Source organism: Hypomesus nipponensis, chromosome 14, assembly GCF_054491055.1.
Source record: "Hypomesus nipponensis isolate SF chromosome 14, ASM5449105v1, whole genome shotgun sequence".
In the NCBI taxonomy this organism is placed as follows: domain Eukaryota; kingdom Metazoa; phylum Chordata; class Actinopteri; order Osmeriformes; family Osmeridae; genus Hypomesus; species Hypomesus nipponensis.
In genome coordinates, this window is record NC_140374.1 from 8,514,369 (window position 1) to 8,522,118 (window position 7,750).

Sequence of the window (7,750 nt, forward strand, 5' to 3'; positions counted from 1 at the left end):
TATTATCATTATGACAGGGTGTATGTGCGTGTGTATGCGGATATATGTGTGTATCTTTTCTACCAATTATTTGGCAACATTAATAATATACCAACTTGAATAATAACATGGATACAAGTTGTACACCCGTTTGGTGTAATTACACATATGTATAGGTATAACTACCGTGTGTCTCTCTGTATGTAAGTGTATGACATATAAGTACATAGAAGGCCATGATTTATATATATATATATATATATATATATATATATATATATATATATAGAGAGAGAGAGAGAGAGGGAGAGGGAGAGGGAGAGGGAGAGGGAGAGGGAGAGGGAGAGAGAGAGAGAGAGAGAGAGAGAGAGAGAGAGAGAGAGAGATTATGACTGGTGATGTTTATTGTGTTTGTTGCATTTTTGGACTGCTTTATCATAAATGGTGTTGGCTCTCACTTGAAACAGTTTGGCTCAAGCCCAGCCATTTTCAGGGTCATTATTGAGGCCAATGTCCCGTCCAGAGACAAGCTGTTTTGGGTTTTTGTTTAAACCGACCTTGGAAAATACCCTCTCGGCATCAGCATTTGAATGTGGAAGTACTAAAACCAAGGCTGCAATCTTGGATAGCCTCCCAAACTGGTTCAAGCCAGTCACCTTTGAAAAAAGGAAACAAGGGCCTTTATTACTCAAATGTTTTCCTTTCTTCATAATTAATAATGAGCAAGTCATGTTGTGTGCAAAATATTTGTTACCTTGTTCTTTGTTGAGGACATTTTTCCCCAAAAGTCCTCAACATCAAAGACTGTTGGGTCCTGGGGCATAGAAATGTCCATGAGTTGGTACTCCATAAACTCCTCACTTACTTGGACCTGTTTCGTTTGGGTCATGAAAAGCAAAGAGTTCCTGAACTCTTAAAAAGAGCATGTGTACAAGACTGATTACAATACATTTAGAAACAGATTTGTTTTGTGATCATGACCATTAAACTTAAAAATATATCATCAGTATGTGAAAACCCTTGCCTGTCTACAAAGTATATCAAGTACATCTTCAACCCCACACTCAGCTCTCTGCTGCACATAAGTAAATCTTGCATGCTTCAGGACAGCATCTTTCAACAGGAGTTTATCCATGGCATACTCCACAACTCCGACCAAAAAGGCCAGTGCTAACTGCTGGAATTGTTGAGCCTTCTGTGATGTGACCTCTCCAGCCTCAAGGAGCCTGTTGAGCGTAGCTCTGGTTGTGAAACCCACATTGAGTTTTTCTCCTTTCAGTGAGACAGAAGACAGAGAAAGCTAGTCAAATACAGGCGTCTTATAAGTTTCAAGTTTATTGCCATATACTCATAAATAACATTTATCAGTCATGAAATTTGTTGTGCTCAAAGTAATCTCAACTTTACAGAATAACATTTTAATATAAAGTTGCTGAATAGTAGAGGTAAAAAAAAGGATTAATTCGTAAAAAGTGACAAGTGTGCCATTTAGAAGAGTGAAGATGGTTGAGTAGAGTTTAGCATCCTGATGGCCTGTTTCTGATGCTCTTATATCTTCTACCAGATGGCAGAGGGGTAAATATATTGTGATACCATACTTATTACAATTTGTATCAATTTTCCATCATCAGAAAGACCACTCAATCCATGGAAAAGGTGTATTTGTTGTCAATAAGCATACAGGTTTATCACTCTATGTGACTTCAAAGCATTACCTGGCAGTTGGTGCAGTGGGTCCTTGTAGGGGATGTCATGGACTTCTCCTCGTAGTGCTGCTGGGGTCATGAACCTCGAACAGAGTTTCTTGATGAATTTCGTCATCTGCAAAATGTAATGTCATAAAAGATTCAAATGCATTCTTAATGCAATAGCTACTCAGTTAAATGACTGAGTAAATTTACGTTTAAATAATTAAGTTATCTTTTCACTCTGTACAAGTAATTTATAAAGGGACACATGAAGTGCACAGAATCAACAAATGTCAGCTGTTTTGAAATAAGATAGCTTAATTGTCTTTCTTGACAAAGTAACACAACCTATATTTCACAGGGGTGTTGCACTTAAAAAAGGAGACATAAAAATAGCCCAACCCTCCCATTTACCTCTCCATACAGCAGGAATATGGAGGCATTTTCTCTCTGGAGAAGGATGTTCAGTGTAGAGAACACTGGGAATGTGGCCTGAACAGGAGGTAGACTTCTGTCAGGGGATTGGAATATGCCTCCACCAGCCTTCTGAACCTTGGTTGTTTCTCATCTGCAAACAGACAGGTTGTTAGTATTGGGTGTCTCATATAACTATCTTGAACTAGTGCCAATTTAATGTGTGACTTACTTAAAGATCTGAAGTAGCTGGTGAGTGGGCCATACTGCTTCAGAATGCGGGTGATGCCCATCTCCAAACTCAGCCACCTCACAGAAATGTACAGCAGCATTACCATATAATCACTGCCATGGAGATCACAAAATTCTGGTAAAATATATAAGAAAAGCAAACAAAGTTACCCAAAAGGTTCCTCAGTTTGGGTGTATAACACTGGAGCTAATTGAATTACAAACCTTTCAAGTAACCTTTACGGTTTGTGCTGCCCTTAAACCAGTATCCAACTTCAACCACAAGGTCCTCAGTGTCAAATCCAGATATCTGCAGAACATGACCAAAAAGATGTATTAATTTTGTCATGATACAGCAAATGATTTACTTCACCTTAGCTTAACAGATATTTAATGGAAAGCAAACATGTTGAAACGTACTTCCAAAAACTTCTTCCCTGCATGTTTGGCAGTGTTATGGATTATATGGCAGGGGCATCCATGAATGTAAATGCTGGGATTTTCCTTTTGCATTTTTGCCGTAATTGAATTTTTGGCTCCAATGTTAACTGGGGCATTGTCGACTGACAGGCCGACACAATTTTTCCATGGTATGTTATACTCTATCAGGACGTTGTTGATTTTTGTATATATCACATCAGCTGTGCCACAGCTTCTTCCACTTGTGGTGCCCATGTCGAGAAATCTGTGCACAACTTTGGTGGTATCAAATACCCTTACAGTTAAGGGGTTCATCTTCTCTAGTCCTGTAACAATATGATACTTAACTAACTCTACATGCAGGTATTATTTCAGGGTGTGTGACAAGACTTTGAGGAAATGGAAACAGGCAATTTAGCTTTCAAAGGTATACCTGTGTCATTTGAGCCATCCATGACCAGTGTAAAGGGATTTTCCCTCATCTCGACTGTGCTGGTTGACTTCAGTGCCTGCTGTTTGTCCTGATGCCCCTTACTTTCTATGTGCCTTGTCACATCCCGTACACCTTGATGGGCACAGGAGTTCTCTTGACGGTAGATAGAGCACCAGTAATAGGAGCGTGTGCTTCCTACAGTAATAAATGGCCATTTAGAGGTCCATTCATTATTAAAGGAGCTCTTGTACGTGGCTGCTCCTGGTACTTATCTCCCTTTTGTTTTGATAGTCTCTTCTAACACCCTAGCCATCTCCTCCACCGTCTCTTCCTCTTCCACCTGCACTGTCTCTTCCTCTTCCACCTGCACTGTCTCTTCCTCCAGCACTATCTCTTCCACCTGCACTGTCTCTTCCTCTTCCACCTGCACTGTCTCTTCCTCCAGCACTATCTCTTCCACCTGCACTGTCTCTTCCTCTTCCACCTACACTGTCTCTTCCTCTGGCTCCTCCTCTAATGGGCCTACCCTTTCCGCCACCTTCTCTGGGCCAGCATCCTCTAACCTGGCCTTTTTAGGGGGCTTTCCTCTTAGGGCGAATGAGAGGATGCTTAATAGCTTTTTACCAGACATCTTTGAAAGGCAGATGCAATGATTAATGCATCCATGGCCAGAATATAATTATAAAATATAACATGATTTTAAAAGTGACCTATAACATTGACTACGCAATACACTTACATGTATTTAGTGCTAATAAAATTATTAAGCCTATAGGTATTTATAATTTGACAATAGTCAAGTCATCGTTTGATAACGAAACTATGACTAGGCCTAGACTACTTGTTCTGAGCAGGTGTTGTCAGTAAACAGGCTGTAAAACTGTTGGCTAATGCTGGGTACACACCACACCTGTTGGCTAATGCTAGGTACAATTTTTTTTTTAATCTTTTAAAGGGGCAATTGACTGCAAAACCGATTTTACCTTGTCATAGTTGAATAACGACAGTTCGGTGGGTAAAATGAACATACCGTGAATATCAAAGTCCATTGACACCTCTTTCCTATTCAAATCTCAAAAAGAAAAAATTTGGCTGTAAAACGCTAGCTTTTCAACAAAGCTACCAGTCCTACGTAGGACCGGTGATCGCCCTCTTATTGGCTCTGGTCTGTATCTTTGTTATGCCCCAGAATTTACATACAGACCAGCCCGAGGTAGCGTCTATCTCCGATGCTAGTTTAGCTGCGCGCTGCTCTGTGTAAGCTACTTGTAAGGAATTATAAAGAAGAACGTTTTGAATTATAACAAGGATATTGAAAATGGACCACGTTCGTAAATGCTGTGTTCCATGCTGTAGCCTACAGGGAAGGCTAACACTCACAGTCTTCCCAAGGAGCCAAACATTCAACAGGCATGGCTGCTGTTGTCTTATGAGAAGATCCCGGCGAAGTTCGACACTCAACACCTAGACTGTAGGCATGTAAACAAGTTTAGCTTGCTAACGCAAGAGCGTAGAATGTGTGATAATTTAGCCTAGTTTATTGGCAATGGGGCTAACGTTGATTCATGTTCCTGACTGTGTTTCATTCAAATAAATAACCTGTGTAATGTAAATCTACAATTCAAGATGCATGTTTGTCCAGATCTTGGTCATGTTATTTTTCAGCAAGTTATTTAGAGCTAGCTAGCTAACTGAAGCCGAGTAGAATCAGGATATGGTTTGGTTGCTAAGCTGTAGCCTAACGTTCTACCCACCCAAGTCAATCCAGTTTGCTTCAACAACAGAAGTGGAAACAAGTAATGTTATCATTTCAAATGACATATAGTCAATCTGTTGAAAACAGTGTTGTGTAGACACAATAGATTTATTTGCAAGTTTTTATTTCAAGTCTCCAACTTCGGTGTTTCAGCGAGTGCTGCTGTTGGCCGTGTTGCGTTTTTGCTCCCCAGCTTCACTCGTTGAAAACCAACCAATCAGCACGCAGCTCATCTAAATATTAATGAGCATACCATAAAAGGAGAAAAGCTAGTGTTTTTTCCCGGGAACATTTCAGAGGATCTGTCAGTGGGCATAGAACAGCACCCGGGCCATTTTCAACCCAACCAATGTTACATACCCTATTTGGAGACCTTAAGGAACAGTGTGAAATACCCCCAAAAAACAGTCAATTGCCCCTTTAAGATTTTCAAAATGTGAGACCACAAACATGAGGACAAAAAAATCCTAGATTTAATAGTTTGCTTATTCAACATGTTGTTAACACACCCCACACCAAGGGAAATCTGATCAAATAATCTGTAGAAACATCTAGATAATCGGGACATGGCCTAGGATTGTCGGAAGGGGGAAATCGGCCCGATTATCCTGTGGTGTGTACCCAGCATAAGTTACAGACATTCAGGCAAATCTGATGCTGATTATCTGGGAAACATTTTCTAACAGCAGTCATGTTGTCATTGTTTGTGTCAAACAAGTTGTGAATTTGTTGTAACATTAAAACAGGAGATCATGACTTACTCTGTGCTGATGATCGAGCTCCAGTGGTTTCCTCTGTGAGTGAACGAAACGAAAGATGTTGTCGCAGAAACAAGGGAACAATTCCAGGATATTCTTTTTTTCCATTGGTTGTTGCGTTAAATCTTAACCAGATACAATAGTACCTGTTTTCTGATTGGCTATTGTGTAGCCCCTTTCTTTTTTTTGATTGGCTGATAAGTGGCAAGAACTAAGAACTCCAGGGGAGACACGCTTGATTCCTGCCGGTTCCATAGTGTGAGCGGCGCGGCCAGAGAAATGTTGTTTGTGCGCTGCGGCATATTAAATATATTATAAATAGTTTTTCTGCGTGAGATATTCGATGTGTGGCGGGAGAGCATGACTAAAGACCGAAATGAGTGACTGTCACGCTCAATGCGTGACACTTGAGAGCCCTGAAAATCACTAAAAAATCGAGCTGGGGGCACGCCCCACCCACCCCCCATAACACTGTCACCTTTTTTACTCAGGAGTTTGCAGGTTTGAACTTATAACATAGGAAACAGCAAAAAAAATGAAAGCTAAAGAAACCTTGCATGAAGGTTACCACAGCATTGGCAATATGACTAGATATAGATGTAAAGGTTGTAGGGCTGCCACTAACGACTATTTTTCTTTCGATTAATCTGTAGACTATTTTATTGATTAGTCGATTAATCTAAACGATTCATTTTTTTATTTTTTTATTTTACAAAACTGTAGGTTTAAACTATCAACTCCAACGTTAATTAAAATATTTAGATAAGGTACATAACATATCCCAACATACACGAACACACACCCCTTTTAAACCAAAAATTCCAAGGTGCTGGTTCTGGGCTGGTGCTTATGCCAGTTCGGTAATGATTAGATAGCGATATTCGCCAATTATCTAAGAACCAGGTAGTCTACATTTACCACACTCTAGAGCCGGAGTAGGGCTAACGTCTTTAAATCACTTCATACGCCTCCATTGTCCTAGCAAAGCGTCATGGTTACGGTTAACAAGTTAGCTAAATAGCAAGAGCTAACCTAGAGAGCCATCTTATCGACCAACATAGAGTAAACCCCGATTCTAACCTACCTAAACATTTATTCAATGGAAACTCTAAGGTAGCAGGCAGACAACTTTATAGCTTTAATAATGCGTGTATTTAGCAGCTACAATGACAACATAGATTAAAAAGGCTATCCCTTATAAACATGAATAGACAACACCAGACAACCGTGGTTTTGCCTTTTTAGCGCCTGTATGTTTTCTTTTCAGGTGCTCGTGCATAGCGCAAGTGCTGCTGTGGTAAGCCATTGAAACTTTGCACAGTGTACAAACCACCTTATTGTTTGGTGATAGCGTTAAGTCGAAGTATTCCCATACTTTTGAAGCCTCGTTAGGACATTAGGGAATCCTATATTTAACATGTAATAATCAGTCTCATCTTTAGGAATGAATTCGTTCTAAGTGTAGAGCCAATCGTAACATCAGTGAACACGCACGTCAAAATATCTTTACAATGAATTTATTCAAGTAAGGTAAACGGATCTTATGAACAAGTTAGATTATGGATTTAATATGAGTTATTGGTTTCAATGAACAGAATGAAATGGACTAACTTAAAGAAATACAGAAATGGTAAGTCAATGATTACATCCTTACAAATCATAAACAGAGCTTACGATAATGTCATGTCTGGGAGGAAAGAGCGTTAGCCATAGTTACGTTTGATCAGGGGTTGATCAATGAGGTTGAGGGCGGTTTGCGCCAAAGGTTCATTTGAAGAATCGGAGGTGAAAGCGCGGCTGCGCTGCCGGGTCATGTGGCTGAGTCTGGGGGATCTCAGTCAAGTCGCAATGATAATTGCGTTTTTGGTTCTTCTGTTGAAACGTCCAGATAGTGTCGCGATCACTATAAAGTTGAATCTCAGGAGAAGCTTGGAGACGTCCTTTGGAACGCCAATCCCAATGGCGTTCATGCCATGGTTGGTTTCGCTGGAGTCCGAGATTGATGGTCATCTCAGATATTTATACAGTTCAGAGTTCGCGGGAGGACCTGTCTGGGGTCAGACGTTGATTG

General features: G+C 40.3%; 1 long non-coding RNA gene across 2 annotated transcripts; it reads right to left on the reverse strand.

Moving 5' to 3' along the window:
• Positions 1–287: 287 nt before the first annotated feature.
• Positions 288–5,728, reverse strand: LOC146258495 (uncharacterized). Of its 2 annotated transcripts, none has more exons than XR_014729776.1 (7): positions 5,683–5,728; positions 2,538–2,622; positions 2,314–2,390; positions 2,082–2,235; positions 1,695–1,800; positions 734–1,251; positions 288–635 (listed from the first exon to the last, which is right to left on the reverse strand). It is a non-coding gene; the product is annotated as an uncharacterized LOC146258495 (long non-coding RNA). The 2 variants fall into 2 exon arrangements; XR_014729775.1 differs by having other exon boundaries at positions 2,314–2,448.
• Between the last annotated feature and the right edge of the window lie 2,022 nt (positions 5,729–7,750).